The sequence below is a fragment of the Ovis aries genome, chromosome 1 (genome assembly GCF_016772045.2).
Source record: "Ovis aries strain OAR_USU_Benz2616 breed Rambouillet chromosome 1, ARS-UI_Ramb_v3.0, whole genome shotgun sequence".
NCBI lineage: Eukaryota > Metazoa > Chordata > Mammalia > Artiodactyla > Bovidae > Ovis > Ovis aries.
This window is the reverse complement of record NC_056054.1, coordinates 251,820,629-251,835,011: the sequence shown is the minus strand read 5'-3', so window position 1 is coordinate 251,835,011 and position 14,383 is coordinate 251,820,629. Positions and strand designations below refer to the sequence as shown.

The following is a 14,383-nucleotide window of genomic DNA, read 5'->3' as shown; positions in this document are numbered from 1 at the left end:
CAAGCAATTCAATTCATACAAGCATAGAATTGAAAAGGGGAAATAAAACTATCTATTTGCAATTGAGAGAATTCAACAAGCTTGCTAGAGACAGGATTTATGTATAAAAATCTATTGAAATTCTATGGACTAGTAATAATCAAATAGAAAAGATAATAGGAAAGGATCCCATTCACAATACCAAAAGATTAAAATCTGTAAGGAGTCTTGGAATAAATAGATGTGCTTTATGAAAAAAATTATAAGATATTATTGAAGTACATGAAAGGAGACCTGAATAAACAGAGAGACACTCCACGTTCATAGATAGGAAGACAATCTCATAAAGATGTCAAGTCTTCTCCAAAGTAACCCATAAATTAATGTAATTCCAGTCAATAACACAATGCAGGTTTTGTTTGTGGAATGTGACACACTCATACTTAAATTCACATGGAAGAGTAAAGGGCCAAGAAAATCACAATGATTATTTTGAAGAAGAGGAGCAAGGTGGGTAGGTGGAGGAGAGGATGGGACTGGGGGATGGCAGCGGGGCAAGGGAGGAAGTTCGTTGCCTACCAGAGATCAGACTTTCTATAAAGTCATTGTGATTAAGAAATAGTAGTACTTGTGCCAAGAGGACGAGAACACCCAGTTTGGCCACTTATTAGCTATGTGACCAGGGCAAAATTCTTAGCCTCTCTGAACAACTTCTTTAATCCTATCTGGAGATGTATATTTATATCATCTACATCATAGGTAGGTTATAGAAACTACATAAAATAACTAATGTAAAGTGGTCAGTTCAGGATAAAATAGGAAAGACAATAAAAAGTATTTAGATGTACATCTGAAAATTGAAAATAGTAATTCAGTTTTAACAAGCTTTATTAAAACATTAATTGGTACAACTAGAGTTTATCATACTAAAGGAAGTCAGTCAGAATGAAAAAGACAAATATCATATGATATCACATATATGTGGCATCTAAAATATGACATAAATGAAAGTGAAAAAAATGAAAGTGTTAGTTACTCAGTCATGTCCAACTCTTTGTGACCCCATGGACTGTGTCCCGCCAGGCTCCTCTGTCCTTGGAATTTACCAGGCAAGAATAAGGAGTGGGTTGCCATTTCTTTCTCCAGGGAATTTTCCCCAGCCAGAGATCAAACCTGGGTCTCCTGCATTGCAGGCAGATTCTCTACCATCCAAGTCACCAGGGAAGCAGATGAACTTACCTACAAAACAAAAACAAATTCATAGACATAGAGCACAAACTTGTGGTTGTCAAGGGGTAGAGAGTTGGGGGAGCAATGGAGTGAGAGATTGGGCTTAGTAGATGTAAGCTATTATATATGAAATGGATAAACAAAAAGGTACTACTGTATAGCACAGAGAGCTATATTCAGGATGCTATGTTAAAGCATAATAAGAATATTTTAAAATAATGTATATCTATATATAACTGAACCACTTTATCACTTTGCACAGCAGAAATTAACATGATGTTATAAATCTATACTTCAATAAAATATATCTTTTTACTTAATGGGAAATTGAACTTCCACATGTCCTCAGGGGCCCTCTTTATTAAAAAATAAAATCCAGAGACTCTTGACCTGGCTTCCATTTTGTTTCTGATGTTGGTCTGCACCAAGCATAAGTCCTCATTCTCCTCTGAATCTAGAAGTTCCCATAGGTTTCTTTGCCCTGGGCACAAACACATAGAACTCAGAAAATCCTTGATCCTTTCCTCGGGCCCCAGATGCAACCCTCACAGGATAGAGATCACACAGCCCATCTCTCCTGGAAATGGGCCAAAGAGATGCTCAGGCTAAGAGGAACAATGCTATCTAACTTTAATTATAAATAACTTTTTAACACTGTTGTTGTTCAGTCACTAAGTCTTGCCCAGCTCTTTGCCACCCCATGGACTGCAGCACACCAGGCTCCTCTGTCCTCTACTATCTCTCAGCGTTTGCTCAAATTTATGTCCATTAAATTGGTGATGCTATCTAACCATCTCATCCTCTGACACCCCCTTCTTCTGCCCTCAATCTTTCCCAGCATCAAGATCTTTTCCAATGAGTCAGTTCTTTGTATCAGGTGGCCAAAATATTGGAGCTTCAGCTTCAGCATCAGTCCTTCCAATGAATATTCAGGGTTGATTTCCTTTAGGATTGACTGGTTTGATCTCCTTGCAATCCAAAGGACTCTCAAGAGTCTTATCCAGCACCACAATTCCTAGGCATCAGTTCTTCAGCACTCAGATTTCTTTATGGTCCAACTCTCACATCCATACATGACTACTGGAAAAACCATAGCTTTCACTAGACAGACCTTTATTGGGAAAGTAATGTCTCTGCTTTTTAATATGCTGTCTAGGTTGGTCTAGCTTTTCTTCCAAGAAGCAAGCATCTTTAAATTTCATGACTGCAGTCACCATCCACAGTGATTTTGGAGCCAGGAAAATAAAATCTGTCACTGCTTCCACTTTTTCCCCTTCTATTTGTCATGAAGTGATGGGACTGGATGCCATGATCTCAGTTTTTTGAATGTTGAGTTTCAAGCCGGATTTTTCAGTCTCCTCTTTTACCCTCATCAAGAGACTCTTTAGTTCCTTTTCACTTTTTGCCATTAGAGTGGTATCATCTGCATATCTGAGGTTGTTGATATTTCTCCTGGCAAGCTTGTGATTAATCCAGGCTGGCATTTTGCATGATGTACTCTGTATGTAAGTTAAATAATCAAGATGACAATATATAGCCTTGGCATACTCCTTTCCCAGTTTTGAACCAAACAGTTGTTTCATGGCCGGTTCTAACTGTTGCTTCTTGACCCACATGCAGGTTTCTCAGGAGACAGGTAAAGTGGTCCAGTACTCCCATCTCTTTAAGAATTTTCCACAGTTTCCTGTGATCCACACAGTCAAAGGCTTTAGCATAGACAAGGAAGCATAAGTTTTTCTGGAATTCCTTTGCTTTCTCTATGATCCAGTGAGTGTTGGCAATTTGATCTCTGGTCCCTCTGCCTCTTCAACACCCAGCTTGTATACCTGGAAATTCTCAGTTCATGCCCTGCTGAAGCCTAGCTTGAAGGATTTTGAGCATAATCTTGCTAGCATGTGAATGAGTGCAATTGTATGGTAGTTTGAACATTCTTTGGCCTTTCCCTTCTTTGGGATTGGAATGAAAACTGACCTGTTTCAGTCCTGTGGCTACTGCTGAGTTTTCCAAATTTGCTGACATATTGAGTGCAGCATTTTAACAGCATCATCTTTTAGGATTTGAAATAGCTCAGCTGGAATTCCATCACCTCCACTAGCTTTGTTCACAGTAATGCTTCTATGTACCTCCTGCACTCTGTTTACCAGATTTAATCCTTTGAATCTTTTCGACACCTCCACTGTACAATCATAAGGGATTTGATTTAGGTCATACTTGAATGGCCTAAGTGGTTTTCCCTACTTTCTTCAATTTAAGACTGAATTTTACAATAAGGATCTCATGATCTGAGCCACAATCAGTTCCATGTCTTGTTTTTACTGACTTCTCAGTAAATAGATGATAGAGCTTCTCCATCTTTGGCTGCAAAGAACATAATCAATCTGATTTCAGTGTGGGTCATAGTTTCACTGAGTTATGCAAGCCCCTTCCCCACAATAAGGCTGTGATCTATGAAGGAGTTTTTAATACTAGAAGATATTATACCACATGAATTCCTTAACAGTGGTTTTAGGTCATTTAGTTTGCTTTGATTTTTTTGTCGTAGATTTATTTCCCATATTTTCTATTCTTCTACAATTATCATCCTATTTTAGAAAAACCTAAGATACTTTGAGAGTATTATTAGTAATATTAGATGACATTAGATTTAAGGGAAAAGATACATCACAGTAGTACATTTCTTCCTTGTAGGAAGGAGCCATCAGTTTTGTCTGAGTTTCTTGGGCAGGGTCCAGGCCACAATACAGACTCCAGATTTCATGACTACCATTGTCTTTCATTTCTTAAGACACAGTATTCCTCACCAGAGCCAGAATTAGGTCAGAGAAACCACGACTTTGTTACTAAGGAACAAGGATTATAAATAATTTCTTTTAATTGTGTGAGCTTTAAACTTATTACATGTGGCATGCATGCCTTCAACAGCCAGAATAAAACTGAGGTTATTAACTCAAAATATCCAGTTAAAATAGGAGGCCAATGTCCACCAGCATGTGGATAACAACTAACACTTTACATTGCCTCTCTGAGGCCAAGAATTACTTTTTACAGCTCCAGTCTTCCCTAGTGTTGAGTGGGACTCTGGGACACAGTCCTGATTGGAATCTCTGGACCCAGATCCTTATACCTTTTTCTCCACCACCACACACATGATCAGTGATGTCTCCATGAGGGCCCAGACTCCAAAGATGTACCCTGATTATGGGCACTAACAAGATAGGATAGGCTATGGTTTAAGAGTTAATGCCTAGCAATTCCTTTCTCTCCTTCTCAAGAAAGTTGTTAAAGGCGAATAAGATTGGTTTTAAAGGGAAAACTCTAAAACTACTCTAATTTTTAAATGAATTAGATTGCACAAGACTTTATACCTGGGCTTCCCTGGTGGCCCAGTGGTTAAGAAGATGCCAGCCAGTGCAGGGGACATGGGTTCGATCCTTGATCTGGGAAGATCCAATAGGCCACAGGGCAACTAGGCCCCGGCTCCACAGCTACTGAGCCTGTGCTCTAGAGCCTGGGAGCTGCAACAAGAGAAGCCACCGCAACAAGAGGCCCATGCACGAAAACTAAAGAAGAGTCCAAGCAGTAGCAAAGACCCAGCACAGTCAAATAAAAATAAATAGATAAATAACTTCAGACCTTTCTTACAGCAATTGTTACTGTCACAAGAGCACAATCGAATGCTCCAAACGTTTGGCCTCACGTGTCACCTCTTCTAGTGACACTGCCTTCCAGTGGCAAGAACAACCTTCTCTTCTCAGTCATCACAAATCTCCAGGAAGAGCCTAAATTGTCTCTCCTTCCCCCCATGCCCTTGGTGGTGGTGGTCACTTCCAGCAGGTACCACACATCTCTATCTCGCTTGGGAACACTCATCACATTTCATCAAACAGATTCTGAAGGTTGGCAATCAAAATCCTATCTGGGTTGAGTTTAGGTTTCCTGGTTCAAAGAGGGAACAGGAATCTTTTGGTTCAGTGGCACTTTTCAAAAGAAGTTTAATTGAAGTCTGAAATGTTGCATAAATGGAAGATATAAGTTTTAATTGAAAAATAATTATAACCACTTAATCGTTTTTAAATGAGGGCTGTAATTGCAGTCAGCGTACAATAGCCACATACAGTCACTGAGATTTGCGCAATAAAGCAGGGATGGTACAGCTTGATTTGCTAATAGCACTTCCACTTCTCCTCCCTTTGTCTCAAAGATTAATTCAGGCAAGGGCTATTAGTGCTGTTAATTGGTTCTGCAATTTAGACCTTGTGCTTGTGAATGAATGACTGATGTAGTCGCTCAGCCAATAAATGGGAGCACTCTGTCAACGCTCCCCATTGTCCAGCAGGGCATCGTCCCGCCAACCCTTGGGGACAAAAGGCCCAGTGCCTCTTCTGGGTCACAGCTTCAGCAGGACCTGAGATAGGTCAACAAGATGCCTTTGAAATGAGGTTGACTTATTGAGTCTAATGGATATTCAACGAGCGCTCTTCTCCCTCACCAGAGGAAGGGTTTTGTTCTGTTCTGTTTGGAACCCTCCCCTCACTCCGTGATGAGGTTGTGAAGGAATAAGAGGCCCAGTTGTTAAGGAGCTTTGGCAAAAGAAGGCACTGTAACATTAGCCTGAAGATAAATGTACCCCAGAGCTCAGGAAGAAAACCTTCTTTAATTGCTGCGGCGCCTTCTTGGCATGGGCACAGCAACCCCAGGGAGGCTCTGGAGAGTTATCAGACCTGATGGGGGACCACACCAATTGTGCCAGCCCCCGAGGACTCTGGGGCTAACTGCAAGCTGAAACACCACCAAAGAGGCATCCTGATTGAAGCCTCACTCACCAGCGGTCATTTGCAGAGACATGCTGGATTTCACCATTCAGAAAAAATTTCCATTGCTCTAGGCGAGAGCCCCCTCAAGGACTATAGGCCCCTCCCTCACTGCCACAGACACTCAGATCAATGCTTTACGGAATGAAGACATTGGAAATGAAGGGCACCTGCAATTTCAACTCCCAGGAGCAGCCTCAGGCCAGGAATTGGCAAAGAAGATGAGGGTGTGGAATGTCCTGATGAGGAAGGGGGCAGGGGATGAAAGGGGCCCCTGTGACACTCTTGGCATTGAGCATGCATGCTCTTTGAATTCTGTGCAGATCGTGTACTGAGGTTACACATTCATGCTTCTCCCTACCCTTACCCCTCACCCCAGGAGGGGGGCATGCACTTCAGTTTGGATCCCATTCACAAAGTGATTCTTCTCTCCAAAATAGAAGTTAAAAATCTCTTTTATCCATAACAACAGAAGCTATACAGGCTTCTGTATACAGCTATACAGGCTCAGATGAGAGAGAGAAAGGGAACATCACAGCACCAAGAAGCAGTTTCTGGAATAACAAGCTATAATTTCCAGGCATCAACTCAGATGCTTAAGAGAATAACTGTCTTTTCTTTAATTTGTTGTTTAGTCACTAAGCAGTGTTCAACTCTACTGCAACCCCATGGACTGTAGCACCCAAGGCTCCTCTGTCTATGGGATTTCCCAGGCAAGAATATTGAAGTGGGTTTCCATTTCCTTCTCCAGGAGATCCTCTCAACCCAGGGATGGAACCCGTGTATCCTGCGCTGCAGATGAATCCTTTACCACTGAGCTACCTTTGAGCCCCATTTCACTCAATGACCAAAACTCAGATCTTCTTCCTATGTTTTCCTGAGGATTGAATCCAAGCTCCAGAGCTGATATGGTATCAAGGAATCAGGGAGGCATTGCGTGTAGAGAATTTAAAAGCAATAATAAAATCTCCTCAACATCAATCAGCTTTTTATCATCATCATGTGACAATTCTATAGAATGTCAATGATAAATGTCTCCTCCCCAAAGATATCTTTTGTTGGTTTAATATCTAAACAATTGCTGTAGATTCTCTTGAGTATTGTACACGTAGGCTTCAAACTGGGATATTTGTATTACTTTTCTTTCAATAAACCTTTTCTGCCTGGAAGTTAATTCAGAAAGTTTCCTGCTGCCCAGTTGGCCCTGACACACTCAAACTTAGCTACATGCATTCATTTTAAGAGTAAATATTAAGCGTTCAGAATCATTGTGTTTGCTTTAGGCATAGCTCAATATCTCCAGCTCCTGTGGTACTCCATGTCCCTGCATTTAATCAGGAGATTTGAAATAAGCATGATAGCATGTTTATTGCAAAGACAAAGATCAAGTGTTATTTCAATTCTGTCATTCTATGAGACCACTTGGAGTTTTCGTTGGTTTAAAATTTTAAACAGAGTGCAAAATTGAGTAATTTTTTTTTCTTTAAAAAAACCCTTTTGGGCCCCTGGATCAGATATCCTCAATATGAGGATTAGAAGAATATGTTGCCTTGCCAATTTAGGGACAACACCCCTTCTCAGCTCGGAAGCAGTTATGGAATGAGAACAATGCCCCTTTTCCCTAGGCAACATAATTCTCCTAAAAGAAAAGGGGGGAATGAGAGAGTCATTTCCTAGGCAGGTTGATAAAAAGTCTAGGGGTCCTCAAGGAGAGAGGGGTCTGGAATTCTCAAGGAGGAAGAAAGGACAAAGTTTTTTTCCTTCTCTACATTCCTTAGGATTATATAACAATAATGTATTCTGCCTGAGGACAGTCTCTGGATTAAACCTTCTGGCTAATTCTGTAAATTAAAAGAAAAAAAACCCTAACATATGCATGAAGTATTAATTACTTATCCCCTTTCCTGTATTGTACTATTTGTTTTATTTTTACTTATTTATTACTTACTGACATAATTATATATGGACACTTGAGAAAAAGACTTTCATTATCCACGTTTTTTCTTTGACCATTGTTATTAATTGTTTCCATTCATGATTATACTGAAAATAATTTGGTCATATATAGGAGACAAAATGTTGACAAGTGATCCTCTGTGGGTGCAAATATACTGGGCACACACCATTGTTACAGTGGACATACTGACCACTGAAATGGGACCTGTTTTTGGTCTCTCTGATTTGTGAAACTTTTGTGTCTAAGGATGATTGAGAAAGCTATGGGCCTTGCTTGGGATGTCACCTATGAGCAGGGAAGAACTATTCCAAGACTGGACTTGAGTGGGCACTGAGGAGGCAGCTTCCCAGGGGATGTAGTGGTAAAGAATACACCTGCTAATGCAGGAGACAAGGAGATCAGATTTTGATCCCTGTGTTGGAAAGATCCCCTGGAGAAGGAAATGGCAACCCACTCCTGGATCCTTGCCTGGAAAATTCCATGCACAGAGGAGCATGGCAGGCTATAGTCCGTGGGATCACAGAGTCAGACACAACTGAACACGCACTCAGGCACACACATACGAAGGAAAATTGCCTTGGGTTTGCAACCAATGAACTCGGCTCCTTCTCTGTATTTTGCAAAACACACTGGAAGAAAACCCTGAGCATTACTGTCGGGATTACAGTAGGCCCTTAACACTGAACTGAACATGACAGAAAGAGCTGGAATGATCAATCAGCCAACAACAAATGTCACCACTTCACCTCATATAAAGATATGTAGGGACACAAGAAAGAGCTGTGGAGACAGACACACAGAGAAGGTCTCTGCAAACCTGGTCACTGCCAAACGGCTAGGAATAGCCATTCTATGCCTTATCACAGATAAAGATGTTCAAAAAGCTCCTTCATGAAGATAACATTGAAAGTCATCACAGAATCTATCTGTACGTGCTTAATCAGACAGACACATTTATATTTAACTCTCTAGCAAAAAGAAAAATGAGTTTAGTCTCATTAACAAACTTCTTTTTGGTCTCAATAAACATCCTGAAAGCTTGTTTCAAATAGATCTGAATGGCCTGGCTTTTAGAATCAATGAGTGGGTACCACACAGAGACAGCTCCCTTCCCAAGCAAAGACCACATTAAAAACCCTATTTCTAAGTGAGCTTCATGCTACAGTCACATTCTTCCCCCAAAATAAATAGAAATACCATATAACCTTGAGTTACACAGAAGATAAGAATCTGAAAAGCACTCTAATCTAAAACAGTAATTAATCTTATATATAATTGGAAGGTAGAGACCTCTGCCCACCAACTTGACATTAATTTCACTAAAAGAAGATAGAAGACACAACCTTGTAATGGAATTATTAAGCTGATTAAAACTTCATTCATCAACATGAACAAGAAAATCAAAAGAGAAGAAATAAAAATGTCCAAAAATGTCCACTAATACAAAAAAAGATACTTACTTGGCAAATAATAATCAAAGAATTGCAGGTTAAAATAGGGCATTACTTCCATTGATTCTTTCTTGAAAGTAATAAAATATTGATAACCCTCATTTTTTGAGAATATGGAAAATTGTCATTTAAATATACTGGTTTTTAGCAGGAGTATAAGTTGATCTAACTTTTTGAGAGAACATTTTGCTCTACAATATTGTATTGGTTTCTGCCAAACATCAACATGAATCAGCCATAGGTGTACCTATGTCCCCTGTCTCTTGAACCTCCCTCCCACATCCCTCCCCATCCCATCCCTCTAGGTTGTCACAGAGAGCCCATTTGAGTTTCCTGAGTCATACAGCAAATTCCCATTGGCTGTCTATTTTACATATGGTAATGTATATGTTTCCATGTTACTCTTTCCATACACTCCACCTTCTCCTTCCTCCCCTACCCCCGCCCCATGTCCATAAATCTGTTCTCTATGTTTGTGTCTCCATTGCTGCCCAGCAAATAGGTTCATCAGTACCATCTTTCTAGATTCCATATATATGTGTTAATGTATGGTGTTTGTTTTTCTCTTTCTGACTTACTTCACTCTGTATAATAGGCTCTAGGCTCATCCACCCATTAGAACTGACTCAAATGCGCTTATTTTTATGGCTGATTAGTAGTCCACTGTATATATGTACCACAGCTTCTTTATCCATTCATCTGTCGATGGACATCTAGGTTGTTTCCATGTCCTAGCTGTTGTAAATAGTGCTGCAATGAACTTTGGGGTACGTGTGTCTTTTTCAGTTTTGGTTTCCTCGGGGTATATGCCTAAGAGTGGGATTGCTGGGTCATAAGCTGGTTTTATTTATTTTTAAAGAATTTATTTATTTTTAAGGAATCTCCATACTGTCTTCCACAGTTACTGTATACGATCTTTTTTAAAAATTTTTGCTTCTGGCCACACCACACAGCATGTGAAATCTGTTCCCCAATCAGGGATCGAACCCATGCCCTCTACATTGGAAACACGGAATCTTAATCACAGGGCCGCCAGGAAGTCCCCTTTACAATTTATAATCCATAATCCCTGGCTTTATCCCAGATCTACTGAGTCAGAATTTCTGGGAGGATCAGGAAATAGGATTCATATGTAAGTTGCTTAGACAATCCTGTGGTACAGCCAAGTTTGAGGACTTAGGTGTGTCACATGACCTCCAACACATCTGCAGGTTGGGGAGGGAATGAGCCTTTATTTTCTGAGCATCTACCTCATGTTACTTTCTCAGGAGCATCTCCTGGGCACTAAGTATATCATCACATGTTGTCCTTCCTCGATATGCTTACGAGATTGACTGTATCTCCAAGTGAAGAAGCTGGCAACAGTCATGGGATGCTCTGATAAGGTTCTTGGCTTGTACGCAGCAGAGCTGGGATACGATCACAATCTCCAGGACCCCTGGTTCCTAGTCTTTGTACCTTACCACACTGCTAAGGGAGGGAAGACCTTATGAAGACCAGACAAGGTAGAAGAAATCAAGATGCTGCAGATGAACCGGATAATTATGGATCAATTAACAGAGTTCTGCAATAGCACCCAGGCTGTGAGAAACCTTGGCTGGGAAAGCAAGTGTGAGGGGAACTAAGGAACAGGTCCAGCCCCTGTGCTGGTGGATTCATTCAGCTTTTCTCCAGCGTCTGCCTAGTGAAGACCAGGCAGCTTTGGAAGACTCTATTCCGAGAGGCTGGCTCCCTCTTGTGGCAGCTGCCACTTATTACTGAATGATCTGTGACCGGGCAGCCTTGAAGAGCAGAGGTGACAGCCTGGCTGCACACTGGAATTATTTGGGAGCTTTTAAAGCTCATGCTCCAGGTCAGTGAAATAAGAATATCTGGGGAGATCCGAACTTGAGCTGTCCAACACAAAGGCACAAGCCACACGCACACTTAAGTAAGTGTTAGTCACTCAGTCGTGCCCAACTCTTTGCAACTGCATGGACTGCAGCCCAGCAGGCTCCTCTGTCCATGAGATTTTCCAGGCAAGGATACTGGAGGAGGTTGCCATTTCCCTCTCCAGGGGATCTTCTCAACCCAGGGATCAAACCCAGGTCACTTATGCTGCAGAAAGATTCTTTACTGACTGAGCTACAAGGGAAGCCCTTGAAATGTTGCTAATTCAAAACGAGATGTAAGTATAAAACACACACTGGATTTCAAAGACTTAGCACAGAAAAGAGAATGAGAAATAGCTTATTAATAATATTTATATTAATTATGTGTTCAAATGGTATTTTGGATATATTGGGTTGCTGCTGCTGCTGCTAAGTCACTTCAGTCATGTCCGACTCTGTGCGACCCCATAGATGGCAGCCCACCAGGCTCCCCCGTCCCTGGGACTCTCCAGGCAAGAACACTGGAGTGGGTTGCCATTTCCTTCTCCAATGCATGAAAGTGAAAAGTGAAAGTGAAGTCGCTCAGTCGTGTCCGACTCCTAGTGACCCCATGGACTGCAGCCTACCAGGCTCCTCCGTCCATGGGATTTTCCAGGCAAGAGGTTAAATAAAGTATATTCTTTAAATTAATTCACTTACCTCTTTAAAATGCAGCTCTAGAAAATTTAGTTACATATGTGATTCACATTTGTGACTCAGATCATACATAGGCTTGCCAGGCTTAGGAAATAAAAATATTGGATACCCAGTTTAATTTGAATTTGAGATAAATACAAATAAATTTTTGGTATATTTAATAAAGGTTTAGTATAAATATGTACTATGCACTATTTGGGGCATTCATATACTAAAAAAAAGTTCATTGTTATTGAAATTCAAATTAAACTGGATGCAGAATGTGGTCTGAGAACAAGCAATGTAAGTCTTACCTGGAATCTTGTCAGAAATGCTGCATCTTAAGACTCCCCAGTGGCTCAATGGTAAAGAATCCGTCTGCAGTGCAGAAGATGCAGGAGAACTCGGTTCTATCCCTGGTTCTGGAAGATCCCCTGGAGGAAGGCATGGCAACCCACTTCAGTATTCTTGCCTGGAGAATCCCATGAACAAAGGAGCCTGGCAGGCTACAGTCCATGGGGTCGCAAAGAGTAGAACACAACCGGAGCGACTGAGCACGCAAGCCTCACCCATAGCTACTGAAACAGAATCTTTCATTTAACAGGATTCCTAGGTGACTTGTGCAAACAACAATGTTTGAGAAGCACTTAGTTTGAGAGCCACCAGCAGAGCAGAGGTGTATAGGAGAAGGAAGATGGGTCTGCCCAATGCCCTTGGCCAAAGCAGACAGTCCTGGATTCCAAACTGAACCGATCCACCCTTCTCTCCTCTATCCCTACAATGACCAACATGTAAAGGTCAGTTGAGTAATAAGTGTGAATGTGTGAATGAATGAATGAATAGGTGAGTAAGTAGCTGAATGGGTGAATCAAGTATGTGCATGTTTGAGATAGTAAATAAATTCAAGAGCAACCAGAAGGAAGACTGAATGGAGAATTTCATAGTGAACCCTGGACTACACAAAGCCCAGCAGAAAGGGGCAGATGGCTCAGAAAGAAAAGTGACCCAAAGGGTTGTCCCTTCCTTGGCCCAGGAGGAAACCACAAAAGGAGGTCCACTCCTTCTGATGCAAGACCCACACCTGCAGCCTTGCAATTTTCCCCTCCAGGCCAGCTGACTTGAAATTTCTGTGGGACCTGAACACGTAACCCTTTGCTCACCCAGGGGGCCCACTGATCTGACCTGTCACTAACTGGCTCCCCCTAAGAGCACAGCTGAAGTGCAAGAGATGTTTTGATTTCCTTTAATTCTGTAAAGTGGGTCAGGTTTTAATTAATCATTTATTTTCCAAAATAGTCATTTCTTTCTTAATTTTCTTTCACATTATAAATGTAATGTATGCCCAGGTAGAAAGCAGAAACTGAAAGCCTTGCGATAATCCCTTCCTCCATAGACAAGAACTATTAGCATTTTGAGTATATCCTTCTAGACATTTTATACTTTTATCTATGCAGATATAGTTTAATAAATGAAACCATGCCAGACATAATATTTTATGGCCTTCTTTTTCACTGAAAATCTTTCATATCAATCAAAATATATACATCTATCTAATTCTTATGAGTGACTGTACATTATACCATCATATGAATGCCCCATGATTTGTTGAACAAATCCCCTACTGTTGGACATTTAGATAGTTTTTAAAGTTCATTTATCCTACAGGCAATGCTGTTCATTCCCAACCACCCACCCCTCATTGCCTAGTGAATTTCTACTCATCTTTCACATTTCAACTCAATTTCAACTTCCTCAAGAGAAACTTTTCCTGAATTCCTCAGATAAGCCAATCCTCCTATTCTGTGCTATAACAGCCCTGTGAGCCTCTTCTTCGTGCCTGTTATCACTGTGATAATTTTAGGTTTATATTGATATTTTCCATGTGATTAATGTCTGTCTTCCTATTATTCTACCAGCTCAATGAAAGCAGATTCTGAGTGTTTTATTCACCATTGTATCCCCTGCATGTAGCATAGTGTTTGGCTCAGAGCAAGTTCTCAACAAATACTGGAAGGAAGGAAGGGAGGGAGGAAAATAAGGAGGGAAGAAGGGAGGACTAAGTGAGTGGTAGAGTAGAGTAGAGAACAAATCAATTCAAGAAGAAATAGAAGAATGATTCAGTGGAGAAGTGCATAGTGACTCTGAACTGCACAATACCCAGTTGGAGGAGGCAGTGGCTCAGAAAAAAAAAAGAGAGAAAGTTAAATGAATGAATGAATAAAAAATGATTGAATAAATGTCCCTCTGTCTACCTGCCTAAATTCTGGCCTTACCAGTTCTATCTTCTTAGGAACCTCAGTCTCTCAACTATCCCCTCCCTCTTCTGTTCCTTATTCCTCTTCCTCTCTCCTGCTTATCAGTATTTATATGCTCTAGCCATGCTTCTCACTCATGGGTATATGGCTCAGA

The 14,383-nt window shown here is 40.9% G+C and overlaps 1 long non-coding RNA gene across 1 annotated transcript in view; it reads right to left on the bottom strand.

Annotated features, from left to right (window-relative positions):
• LOC121818571 (uncharacterized) overlaps positions 1-12,538 on the bottom strand; it is a 40,889-nt gene extending 28,351 nt beyond the window's left edge. The window contains exon 1 of the long non-coding RNA XR_006058540.2: positions 12,289-12,538. This is a non-coding gene — a long non-coding RNA (uncharacterized LOC121818571). The remainder of the gene's footprint in view (positions 1-12,288) is intronic.
• Between the last annotated feature and the right edge of the window lie 1,845 nt (positions 12,539-14,383).